Source organism: Ixodes scapularis, unplaced genomic scaffold, assembly GCF_016920785.2.
Source record: "Ixodes scapularis isolate PalLabHiFi unplaced genomic scaffold, ASM1692078v2 PGA_scaffold2__306_contigs__length_199485367, whole genome shotgun sequence".
Taxonomy (NCBI): domain Eukaryota; kingdom Metazoa; phylum Arthropoda; class Arachnida; order Ixodida; family Ixodidae; genus Ixodes; species Ixodes scapularis.
This window is the reverse complement of record NW_024609857.1, coordinates 176,979,862-176,993,397: the sequence shown is the minus strand read 5'-3', so window position 1 is coordinate 176,993,397 and position 13,536 is coordinate 176,979,862. Positions and strand designations below refer to the sequence as shown.

General features: G+C 49.0%; 1 pseudogene; it reads right to left on the bottom strand.

The window, feature by feature from the left end:
* Nucleotides 1–7,405: 7,405 nt before the first annotated feature.
* On the bottom strand, nt 7,406–8,216 carry LOC120850298 (annotated as a pseudogene).
* Nucleotides 8,217–13,536: the final 5,320 nt, after the last annotated feature.

Here is a 13,536-nt window from a genome sequence, read left to right as displayed (position 1 = left end):
TTCAGGTATGCACGTTTGAAATTCGATTTTTGCTGGGCGTGCCAAATGTGAAACTTTTTATGGCCGCATCCTGTATATATACCCGTAACCCGAGATTGTCAACAAAACACTTTTCTAACAAGTTACTTTCCACACATTGTAGTAACTCTAGGAAGTTTTGAAAGTTGGCGTTTCCATCTTATACATGCTGACGGTGGCCTGATTCCAGAGAGCGACTGCCCTAAGTTTTTAACGAATATTTTCATTTAGTGCCTACTAACGAGTGTTTGGACTCTGTCTCCTTTCTCACCGAAGAGCTATACGATCACACGCCTCCTATCAACGCTAACTCCGCCGGTATTAAAAATTGATTGATGAACTAAAACTTACTTCTACTAAGACCAACCACGTCAACTCTAAAATTAAAAAAAGAAACACAAGTGTTACCTTTAGTGAGTAGTTGAATATTACCTTTAGCCAATTCCTCTATGAAAGCTGCCTTCAGTCTGACTGGAAGACTGCCAGGTTTATTCCAGTTTCTAATCATATTAGTCACCCTCTCGTTTTTAATTATCGCCTAATTTTTTCTAACTTCCGTCTCTCGCAAACTACTTGAGCATAGCCTCTACTCCAATATCCTGAGGCACCGATCAAATTCCGACTTTTTTAAACAGCAGTACAGTGTTTAAAGGGGGCTTTCCTGTTAATCACAGCTTTACGACTTTGTTCGTGATCTATACACTAACCTTGAATGTCATGTACAGACTGGCGCATATTCGTTTTTTTCTAAGTCGACCAACCGTGTCCCTTATCAACGCGCCTCCTTTCTAGGGCCATCCCTGCCCCACAGCAACTAACATTTTCATGGGTTCCAAAATTTATCTTTCCCCGGGTGCAGCTGACGTTCATTAATGATAATAAATGTCGCTAATAAATGTATCTTCTGGCGTTCCCCTGGGGTCCGTCATTGGGCCTCTACTGCTTTTAGTACATATAAATGACCTTCCAAGTAGAATTTCCTCTAAATTCGCATTTTCGCCGACGATTGTGTTATCCTTAACAAAATAACCTGTGTGCAAAATAATACCCGGCTTCAGGAAGAACAATATTAAAGGGACTCTCCGGCCAAAACTCATATTGAAATAAATGACTGGTATTGCTGTAGTGACACAAAATACGACCCCAGCCAAAATATTTCGTCAGGGGAACACCGCATTCTCAACTAATGCCGATAATAAAAATGCGGCCCGCCGCGAGCGGCTTCTCCTTAGCGGGCGGCAAGCGGGTTGCCGATCGCTAAAGCAACGTTGGGCCGTGACATCAGGATCGTTCTCGTTTTTTCCTCCGGTCTGGACGGGCGCAACCGTTGAGCGGTCGAGCACCGTAAAGTGCGCTCCTTTGAGACGCTACCGCAGCTACTTCGGCTTGTGATTGGAGTGTTTAACCGTTGCTTTTATCTGTAGCCCTTGTAGCTTCGGTATAGCCTTTTGTTTATTTTCTTGTGAGGACTCCAAGACTCGTTTTAGCGAGCAACTGGGTGCGCCCAAGACTGCCCAGCTGTTCCTCGAAAGATGCCGAGTACAACTTGTAGTGCTGCGGGTTGCTCAAACCACCCGCTGCGCAACGCGGAGGTGCTTTTTCACAAGTTTCCAACGTACTGGAAATTGGAGAACGTGTGGGTGAACGCTGTTCGACGAGTGGACTATGGAAAGCCTTGGACGCCGAGTACGGCACCGAACGAGTTCACTCGTTTTCCAATCGCTAGCTATTGGGTGTGCACGCGACGAGTACGGCATAGCGCACGTACGGCGGGGGCCGCCGAGTACGGCACCGAATGAGTTCACGGGTTTTCCAGTCGCTATCTTTTAAGTATACGCACTAACTCTTCCTACATATGCTGGATAACTACCACGTATACAGAATTAAAACAAAATCAACTTACCTCCTATCTTTGGACGGCTAGATCGATGATGTCATTTAGCAAACAAACAAATTGAAACTAATCCACTCTACCGAGAAAAAATACACGCTGTCCTTTCAATACTTTTTGAAGACCGATTTGATTGAGGCAGGTGCTGCGTATAAATTTCTCGGTGTAAGACTACAGACCTATCCTGGAATAACCGCATCAAAGCCATTACTTCACTTTACTTTATTACCTTAAAGACCCCCGATCAGGGGTATTACATAAGGGGTGGGTCTACATGAATTAGTTCTTTAGTGCCATAAATATTCAGAGAGAGATGTGAGTTGCTACATTGCCCATGAATGTTCATGGGCAGGTGATGGCAGCGATGCTGTGGGAAAGGCCGTTCCAGTCTGAGGCTGCGCGGGGAAAAAATTAGGAAAATATGCGACAGTACGGGCGCGTGGACGTGCCACTTGGAGCGGATGACCAGTGCATTGAAAAATGCGGGCCGGCAGTATGATGTAAGGCATGGAACCAAGCGGAGAATAATATAACTTGTGAAACAAAGAAAGGGTGGTGATGCGACGACGGGTAGAGAGGCTAGGCAAGCCTGATTCTGTTTTCAAGAAAGATATGCTGACGTTATATGAATACGAGGAATGAATGAATCTATTAGCGCGATTTTGAACTGCCTCAAGTGCGTTTATGATATATACTTTGTGTCGGCTTCGGATTGCGGACGGATAGTCCAGCTTTGACCTCATAAGTTATTTATAGGCGAGTAATTTCGCATGTTGGGGGGCGTGACGGAGGTGACATTTCAAGAATCCCAATGTTTTGTTTGCAGATAACATTAGTAACATGCTTGCGCCAGAATAGATTGTTGCACAGAGTGACGCCGAGGTAATTATATGACCCTACGGTTTCTACGGGTATGTTAGCGATAGCGTGATGGAAGAGAAGAGAATTGCGGCGGCGATAAAAGGACACGAGTTTCCATTTATTAATGTTTAGCTTCACAAGCCAATCGTCACACCATTCTTTTACGTGGTTAAGGTCATCTTGGAGATCGTTGGTCAAAAACGTTAGTCGCAGAGCGATAGATAACACAATCGTCAGCAAAAATACGGATATGACCAGACACATGAAGCGGTAAGTCGTTAATGTATATTGCCGCCCGCAGAGCTGAGAAGGCAAGGCTTGGTCACGGTCTTCTAGAAGATTCCCGGTCATTCACGCAGCAGACGTAACTTTCCCTCTGCTTTGTTATTCTCGAAAGTGCCAGTTGATCCTCGCCCCGAGCGCGCGATGCTCGAACCTTCTTTGCCGAACTTTCGAGATAGTGACGCATGGTAGATAAGCGGCTGCCCGCGACCTTGTCGAGTCAGTCTCAGTCTCGCTCGCGCTCTCTGATTCGCCGCCGAATCGCCGCCGAATCGCCGCCTGCTTTTCTGCTGCTTCGACGCTCTTTTGTTACTTATTTTTTGTTGCACAAGTTCGCCCATTAAACCTTTCTTTTCAGTTCACTGTTCGCCTTCTCGTCGCCTTAATTCGTGACAATATTAGGAACACGAAGGGACCAAGGACGAATCCTTGGGGGACGCCTGGTGTAACTGGAAGTGAATGAGAGGACTGGTTGTCAACAAGAACCGACTGAGAGCGATTGCTCAGGAATTCATTAATCTAATATAAGATATCAGTGTTTAAATTTAACTGAGAAAGTTTCAGAAGAAAAGGTTTATGCGGCACTTTATGGAATGCTTTCGCGAAGTCCAGGAAAATGATGTCAGTCTGTAGATTAGAATCAAGAGCAACATAGAGATCATGAAGGAAAATAGCCAGCTGGGTTTCGCAAGAAAAGCCTTTGCGAAACCCGTGTTGCGTCGGGTGAAAATAATTAAGAGCCTAGGAAATGTATTACTTGAAAGTATATGACATGTTCCATGATTTTGCAAGGCACGCTCGTTAAAGGGGTGGGACGGTAAATTAGTGAAGAATCTATGTTACCTAATTTGTAGATTGGAACGACCTTTTCCTTTTTCCAGTCCTCTGGTATGATGCCTGTGGTGAGGGACTGAATGAACAGTAAGCACAAATACGCTGCGGTCGCATACTTTTTTTTTTTTTAGGAATTTAGAGTTGATATTTTCTACGCCGGCTGAAGATGACAGTTTGATATTTTCGGTTACAGAAAAAATGCCATCTACAAAGAAAGTGAGGGGGCATTGCTGTCACTATGTTATACTTCGTTTCAGCTTCGGTACGAACGCGGCTGATGTTATGAGCCGAAGTGCCAATCACACAGCGCAAAAAGCGCAGCGTCATGGCGTGCTCTCTGCGCTTGATAGGACTAGCCGGCGGAGGAGCGCGCAGAGAGAGACGGCGAATACTGGCTGGTCCTATCAACTGCAGAGAGCACCCCATAACGTTGTGCCTTTTTCGCTATTTGATTGGCTCATAACATCGGCCGCGCTCGGACCGAAGCTGAAACGAAGTATAGTAAGAAACATGGGAAATGACGTGTGGGGTTGTTGAGGAGGATATTAGGTAGGTTGGTGTGAAAGGAAGAGTGCTTAGCGCATCGGATGGAAGACAGATACGCGTCTTCAGCTGCGTAGTATTTGCCCCACGCACAAGGGGTTGTCCTTTACTCGGCCGCTAGGTAGTCTTTTTAGAGCGCAGCTCTTAGGGGCCCGTTTCCGGCTTGAGCGGCGTCGCCATCGGCGTCGGCGTCGGCGTCGGCGTCGGCGTAACCGCGCGGTGCATCATGGGAAATGTCCCATAATGCACCGCGCGAGCCCCCCACCGGGGTCACGTGACCTCGTGGGGGGCACGTGACCCCCCCGAGGTCACGTGACCCCGGTGCATTATGGGAAATGTCCCATAATGCACCGCGCGAGCCCCCCACCGCGGTCACGTGACCTCGTGGGGGGCACGTGACCCCCCCGAGGTCACGTGACCCCCCGAAGTCACGTGACTCCCCTGAGGTCACGTGACCCCCGCCGATGTCGCGTGACCCCCAATGACGTCATCGTCACTGATGACGTCACCGGCATCCACATCGTCAGCGTCATCATCACTGATGACGTCATCACGACTGCTGACGTCACCGACATCCACATCGTCATCGTCATCATCACTGATGACGTCACCGGCATCCACATCGTCATCGCCATCATCACTGATGACGTCACCGGCATCCGCATCGTCATCGTCATCATCACTGATGACGTTACCGACATCCGCATCGTCATCGTCATCATCACTGATGACGTCATCAGTGACGTCACTGATGTCGTCACCGGCATCCACATCGTCATCGCCATCGTCACTGATGACGTCACCGGCGTCTGCATCGTAATCGTCATCATCACTGATGACGTCACCGGCATCCGCATCGTCATCGTCATCATCACTGATGACGTTACCGACATCCGCATCGTCATCGTCATCATCACTGATGACGTCATCAGCGACGTCACTGATGACGTCACCGACATTCGCATCGTCATCGTCATCATTACTGGTGAAGTCATCAGTGACGTCACTAATGACGTCATCGGTACCCGCATCGTCATCATCACTGATGAGGTCATCAGTGACGTCAGTGATGACATCATCGGCATTGGGGGTCACGCGACCCCCAAGGTCACGTGACCCCCCAAGGTCACGTGACCCCCCAAGGTCACGTGACCCCCCTCTGGTTAGTTTAACCCACTCCCCCCAGGGCCCTTCCCTCCTCCTCCTCAAGAGCTGCGCTCTAATTCGGCGTTACAGGGAGTTGTAAGCAGCTTTCACTTTTTTTTCTTATTTTCTATTATATTCAGAGTTTTGTTGAACCATGGTATTTGGAAATTTGGGCAAAAACTGACTTTAGAATGAATTTATTTACCAGTTTTTCTATCTTGCTTTTGAAAATCAACCAATTTTTGTGTGAGGATCGGTCATGCAAAGATGACTCAAAAGATCTGAAAGACGTGGTCAATACATTATTTATGGCGTTGTAATTTCCTTGATCATAGAGACGGGTAGTTTTCCTGCATGTTTTGCGTGCTATCGGAAGAAACTCGAAAATAGCGTGAATAACTCTTTGGTCACTGATTTCGCGGAGGAAAGTAACGGGTGATAAGCTGTCCGGTTGAGTTGTTAGTATTAGGTCTGGAACGTTTGCAGATTCTTTTGATATGCGTGTTGGCTTTGATACCAATTGGGTGAGATTCAAGTTGAGACATACTTCCATATATTTCCTCGTTTCTGCGTTACCCACGGTGAGATTTGGCAAGCTAGTTCAATCAGCGTTCGGGTAGTTAAAGTCTCCAAAAAGAAGGATATGTGAGTTGGGGTGTTCTGCGGTAAGTTGACTTAAGATGTTATTGAGCTTAAGGAGACAGTCTAGACTGTTATACGGAGGTCTATAGCATACGCCGAGTAGAACAGTTTGAGGAGCTACTTGGCAGATAAGCCATAATATTTCTAGGTTAGACATAATGTTGAGGCCAGATCATGACAAATGTTGGCTAACGGACATAAGGACGCCTCCCCCCCGATCAGCCTTAGGATCGTTACGAAAGAGGTTGAACTTTGGTAGATCAGCCAACACCTCAGAGTCTGTAACGTCATTAGTCAGCCATGTTTCAGTTAATATCAGTAAACTGCTGAGAGATGACGACACAAGATTAGAGACGAGTTCTCGCTTATGAAGGAAACTACGTATGTTAGTAAAGATTGCAGAAAAAGAAAATATTTGTTCGGGCAGTAGTTTGAGGGTGTTTTTTAGAGCGCAGCTCTTAGGGGCCCGTTCCCGGCTTGAGCGGCGTCGGCGTCGGCGTAACCAAGGTCATCCCAAGGTCACGTGACCCCCAAGGTCACGTGACCCCTCCCAAGGTCATCTCAAGGTCACGTGACCCCCAAGGTCACGTGACCTTGGGGGTCACGTGGGGTCATCTTGGGATCACGTGACACCCAAGGTCACGTGACCCCTCGAGGTCACGCGACCCCTCCCAAGGTCATCTCAAGGTCACGTGACCCCCATGTCACGTGACCCTTCTGAGGTCACGTGACCCCTCTGAGGTCACGTGACCCCCGAGGTCACGTGGTCTCCTCCCCAAGGTCATCTCAAGGTCACGTGACCCCAAGGTGCCCCCCCACGTCGTGACCCCTCTGAGGTCACGTAACCCCTCCAGGTCACGTGACCCCCAAGGTCACGTGACCCCCTGAGGTCACGTGGGGGTCACCTTGGGGGTCACGTGACCTTGAGGTGACCCCCATGTGACACCCAAGGTCACGTGACCTCCAGGTCACGCCTCCCCGAGGTCACGTGACCCCTTTCCCCGAAGTCACGTGACACCCCCCCCCCCCGGAGCATGTTAAAGAATGAGGGGAGGAGGAGAAGGAGGAGGGGTCTACCCTCCCCTCAGTACCCTTCCCTCCTCCTCCTCAAGAGCTGCGCTCCAATTCGGCGTTACAGGGAGTTGTAAACGGCTTTCACTTTTTTTACTCGCTGATAGTGGGTGGTTGCTATGCTATTTCTTTTACAGTTTCTGTTGCCTTATCTAAAACATATCGTTTAGAACCGATGAACAGGGTTTTGTAGCGTAGAGATAACGCGACAGATTTGGTTCTAGCAAAAGCGACAAGGTGCCTCCAAGCGTTACGAAAAGGACAAGTGAAGTCCTCGCCAATGCAGTAATTTGTGCCCCTCAACTTTGGGCCATTTGAAAGGATGAACTTTTTGGTTTTGAAAAAGGCGAACTTTACAATTACTGGGCGGCACTGGTCAGCTGTATAACACGTCCGAGGCGATGTGTACGTTCTATTTCTTTAGGGTCCAAAGTGACGTTGAAGATATCAAAACAGTGACGAATAACTCTCTGTTCCGACTGCGCAAACACTTCTGAGGCAGTGGGATGAGGAAGACTAAAAAAAATCAAGTTGTTTTGGCTGCAGCGATTCTCGTCATTATCCAGGCGGGCCTCCAGGTCACAGACCTGGCGAGCCGTCTGGGCGGTGTCGGCTCGGGTTGTCTCTAGTTCAGTTCGCACAGTCGCAAGGCTTTGGTAATGTCCTTCTAGTTCGGCCATTCGCTTGCTGATTTCAAACATTGTTTTGTCGGTTGTTAGCAGTTGGAATTTGAGGCCTTGTACCTCAGAAAGTAGTTGAAATTGACCGTCAGACAGTTTTTGCAGTTCAGCAAGAATGGCATAGTCTGGCTCTGGGTTTGTTTCTACGTCACCTGACAACAGCAGTAAAAACGGACAACATGAACGCAATCAGCACAGACGGCAAGGAAACATTGCGGGCTCGGCAGCTGTACCAAAAAGTAGATGCTAGATTTCTTAGCAAAGATACCATTTACGAACCTGCACGATGACAAGCGGATTAGTAGTGTGTGTTATAGCACAGCCACCGAGCCCACATAGCACCGCCGGTGGTTGTCGATGCCATTTAGGTGCGGCGTAAGGACGTGTCGGTGTCGATTGTGCCTTCCATGGTTGGTCGAGGATCCAGTGCTCTAGTGACGGCGCAGCCAGACGTGATGACTCACTGACGGATGGCAGATAGTAGCCATTCACGCTGTGTTCATGAAAGAGGAGTGCACATCTCGGACTGTCGTTTGAGAGAGCAGTCAGCAGTCTAGAAAACAGCACGTGGGTGATGACAGAAGTAAAAACCTGCAAGGCGAAGACAAGCGGATTAATGAACTGTGTTGTAGCACAGCCACCGAGCCCGCAGAACGCAGCCGGTGGTCGTCGCTGCTTTATAGGTGCGGCGTCTGGACGTGTCGGTGTCGACTGTGCCTTCCATGCTTGGTCGAGGGTCCAGTGCTTCAGTGGCGGCGCAGCCAGGGTCGCTAAACTCGTCAAGCACAACTTTGTGCCCGAAGTTTACGGAACGCGCTGATTGGACTCTCGCGACGCTGACGTCGCGCCGAACGAGGTGTCAATCATTCGAACGTTCATTTCTTTGTGAGAGGCAAAATGTTGCGAAGTTCATCGAGGCGCGCGTGCAGTGCGTGAGGGGAACGAGGAGCCCGCTGATTGAACGGCTTCGCCGATGACGTAGCGACCATTTGTCCCTACATCCCTACGCCAAGCTAAAATTAATGCTTTGCAGATTGTCCCTAGGCGACCTGCTGACGCTCAAAATCCCTCCGAAGTTTGTGTAAAAAAGAAACCTCGTTTGTGGAAGTTGTCGCTCACGTCAAAATGACGTTTCCGAACTTTGCGAGAGCCGTGGTTTGAGGTAGTTTGAGCTCGAGATCTTCGCCTCGGATCGAGGCGAAGTTGAACTTTGTCAACATGGCGGTGCCGTACGCTGCGGCCGAGCTTATCTTCCGCCACCGTCGGCGTCGCTACTGAGACCACCAGGGACGCCTTTCAACTCCCCGACGACGACCTTCGGCGACAGTACCGGCTATCGAAAGCCGCTGTGCGTTGACTCCGCGGCGAGCTTCGTTCGCCGCCCGGAGTTCGAGCCGGCGGACAATCACGTCTACCATGACCGTGGAACAACAAGTTCTCTGCGCGCTCCGGTTCTTCGGAACCGGTAGCTTTCAAGGCATGGTGGCGACAGACGAGCACCTGTCAGTCTCCCGCATGACTGCGAGCCGGGCTGCCAGAGCTTTTGCGGCTACCATCGTTTTTCTTTTTTTTTTCTGTAATATTTGAAGAGGTACTAATAAGCTGGTATGCAATTCAGAATGTTGGGAAATAAACAAGAACCGGGGTAATTCGTGGGTAGACTCAAGTCTCCCGGCAGCTGGCAGAATTATTTCCCCAAAATTCTACTGGCAGTCGTCACTCATTGGCAGTCAAATCAGTTCATCGAACGACGTGTCATCGACAGATCGTTTCATCGGCACGCGATGTAATCACATGAGACATTTTCTTTCGTTAGAGGTATATACACATTAAACATTTTCACACCTTTATACATGTAAGTGGGGTGTCCCATAACTAACACCCTAATAAGCGTAGCGATGGACTTTATAAGAGAAATGTAAACCTCACACCTTTAAAAATGTGTGATTTTTTAAGCACGTTTCTTAAAACGTGTGATGATGCACTACACCTTTTTATAAAGATGTAAAACTGCAATACCCCTTCTCGTCAGCCTATACCAGGGGTGGCCAAGCTGCGGCTCGCGGCTCCCTTCCTACCCCTACCCCCCCCCCCCCCCCCCCCCTGGCCACCCTCCCAGTCACACGAGCACTTCCCCAAAAAAAGAAATGGACCGCGTTTTAAATCGAAAGACTCCGATAGATTGGAAGTAGTTAGAGTTTCGTTTATTGTTCAGGACAAACGTTTGCCCCCCCTCCCCCCCCCCCCCTCCTTTCGCGGCTCTTGGAAGTTTCGTGGTTTTGTTTGCGCCTCTTAGGCTGAGTCAGCTTGGCCACCCCTGGGCTATACATTTATGTGGGGTGTCCTATAACTAACACCCTAATAAGTGTAGCAATAGACCTTATAAAAAATGTAAACCTCACACCTTTAAAAATGTGTGACTTTTTTAAACACGTTTCTTAAAACGTGTCATAATGCACTACACCTTTTTGTAAAGGTGTAAAACTACAATACCCCTTTCGTCAGTCACGTAGCCAAGTGGGAGGGGGGGGGGGGCATAAGGACCGGCCCTCCCACCCCCCCGAAATCTTCCATTTTGCTGGGGCCTCCACTCCCCTCTCCCCCTCATGGTAAACTTTGTCATGGGCGCCCCCCCCCCCCCCCCACCCCTTTAAATAAACTTTTGGCTACGTGCCTGCTTCTCGTCAAGGTGTAATTACCACAGTACCTTTCTTTTTTGGTGTGTACACAGTGGCCCGGGACCCGATAATATGACTGAACAAATAAATTACACAAACGAGTCGCCGAAACAGCACGTTGCTTCTTGGCGAGTGTCGAGGCAATTTCGGCCGAAAACCGGCTTCAATATTGGCCGGATGTACGGTTTTGCGCCTCGTCCCGACATCCGGCAGGAATGGGTGTACTGATGTAAATAAACGATTTATGTATAATAACGCTGGCACCACTGATTTCTTAGGAGGCTAGATCGCGGATAGACGCCTGTATTGCTGGGGTCGAGCGGCACCACCGGCAGTCATCGCTTGACACGATCTTATGCATGCTATAGGAGAAACGGGAAAACTCAATTTTATTACGTTAGTAGGTTGTTCTCTACCATGAAACTTCTATCGTGTTTCCGCAAATAGCAGTTAATATTGTCGGCAAGAATATTAAACGCGTTAGAATACCAATCTCGTTTAACTAAATGTTGTGTGGTTGAGGGTCGAGGGCGACTTTTTTGGGCGTTAACTGGGATGTGTTTAATGAGACAAGGGCTACCGAGAGTTATTGTGGAGTCATCCGTGATTTCGGAGTCATCAAAGCTCAGCAAACGATAAGTTAGATGGCCTTTACTGGGGACATTCGCATTGTTTTAACCGCTTGTACAGTGGTAATCACACTTGTCTATAACGCGCGAGCGTGCGGCTTTCTCCGGGGAGCGCTAGACTGGTGGCATTCGCGAAAACTAGGCTAGTCACGTGGCGCAACATGGAACGGCCCGCTCGAGGGGTGTCCTGCCCACTCTATCAGCTAGCGGCGAACGCGGAAGGCCGCTCCCACGCTTTTTACAAGCATCATTGCTCGAACAATAAACAAACTAAAGCATGAAGGCGTATCAACGATGTCGCCTTTAAAAACAAATATATATCATAAAGCACTTTACGTTTATCGCTTATCAAGCTGATAGAGCAGGCAGGACACCCCTCGAGCGGGCCGTTCCATGTTGCGCCACGTGATTAGCTTAGTTTCCGCGAATTCCACCAGTCTAGCGCTCCCCGGAGAAAGCCGCACGCTCGCGCGTTATGGACAAGTGTGATTAGCACTGTACATAGTACTTCATGGTGAAAGCGTTTTCTTTGAACTGCTGTGAGGGCTTCCGTGACAAACTGAAACTCGGAGCGTACCGTTCAATCGTTGAACGTGCCATTTATTTAGCAACCGAAGCATGCGACGTCGGTAAAGCCGGTGGTGCTCCGGCCTTTTTTTATTTTTTTTTAATAGAAGTTCGATCGTTTGGCGAATGGCTATTTGATCTCCAAGAACCCGATATAATCATCGCAACACGTCATAAAATGCTCGCCCTCGAGCACAGCGTACAAGCTTCCAATTTTTGCCTGTTTCTCCCTTAGAATAGCGTGTATTGCCTCATTGTGTAACAAGCCAAAACAACAAGGACGAAAACGAAGGGAGAACTAGACAAGACGCGGCGTATGGCCTGTTGTCAAGCAATGACAGCCAGTGAGGCCAGTGACGGGCTCCCGATCCACGATCCAGACTAGCACTGTGAGAGTTTTTATGCATTGCACCCGCGGAGTGCTGCACGGAGAACAGGCCCGGAACGAACTTGCCGAATGCACAGAGTGCATACTGATGCTGTCGCCATAGATATTGTAGAAAAGTACCGACCTCAAACCGAAACTAGCGCCTTTTTGTTCGACATGATGGGTGGGAATGCGAGAGCGCAGTCGCTGCCATCGTTTATCTATAAACGTTGGTTGCTGCAACGTGTAACTTGTATTTGCGATGACTTCCAATTAAGGAACTGGGCTGTAAGAGATATCTACAGACCGCGTAAGTTTCCGAAACAAGCCGACTACAAAACAGCATACACTAGAGAAAATCGGTGGCACTGTACGCGCAAGAGCTTGCTGCGTTTTAAGCATAGTATTATGAGTGAACCACTGAAAGGATACGGCTTAGATCTGGTTCTTTGGAACATCTAGCATTATGTTTCGTAAGACTTTTTATTTCCCTGGTGAGGGCACTGAGAACGAGAGCTTTCTCAAAACGAAATACGACGGGGCGAGATAGCTGCCGTTCAAATATGACTTTGCTTGAGCCTCGGGCAACGTCTCCATGTTTAGCCTTCCCGGACCCTGAATGGATGCGTCACAAGTTTCTGCTGTGGGAGCTTTGTCGAAAAATGTTCCCCTTTTCACCCGCACACAGATGATGCTAGATCTCGCGGCCTCTGTGTTTGGCCTGGGCCTTCCATTACACACTGGTAGGTTTCAGCGTCTGTACGGCAACAAAACGACTCATTTTGCACATAAAACACGGGTCGTCGATTCCTCCCTTCGTGAAATATCAGAGGCTTACAATTCAAGCTCGCGTTTGAGTTTGTGGCCCGCGGGACGCGATTTCGAGCAGAAACCCAACTTTTTCTTTCAGTTCCGCTGTGCGAATGCCGCATCGTAGCAGACGAACTCTCGTCGTCTGCTCTCGCTCCTTGCCTGGGCGAGGCATGACGGGAATGCCGGCGCTAGAGAGCTCAAAGACAACGTACAACGAGGAGCGTGAACGCTCGCCTCTCCGCGCTGTCTCGTGCTCTCGTGCACCGTCTAGGGATCGCGGGGGATTTTTCGTCAAAAGTTGCGAAGTTGAGCACGCGCAGGGAGGAGGAAACTTTGCGGCGTTCTTTTGGTCACTCCCCCCACTACGTCAAAAAGCGAAGAATGTTTTGCTCCACGAGTTTAGCTACCCAGACGGGATGACTTACTGACGGACGCCAGATAGTAGCCATTCACGCTGTTCTCATGGGAGAGGAGTGCACATCCCGGAGTGTCGTCCGAGAGAGCAGTAAACGGT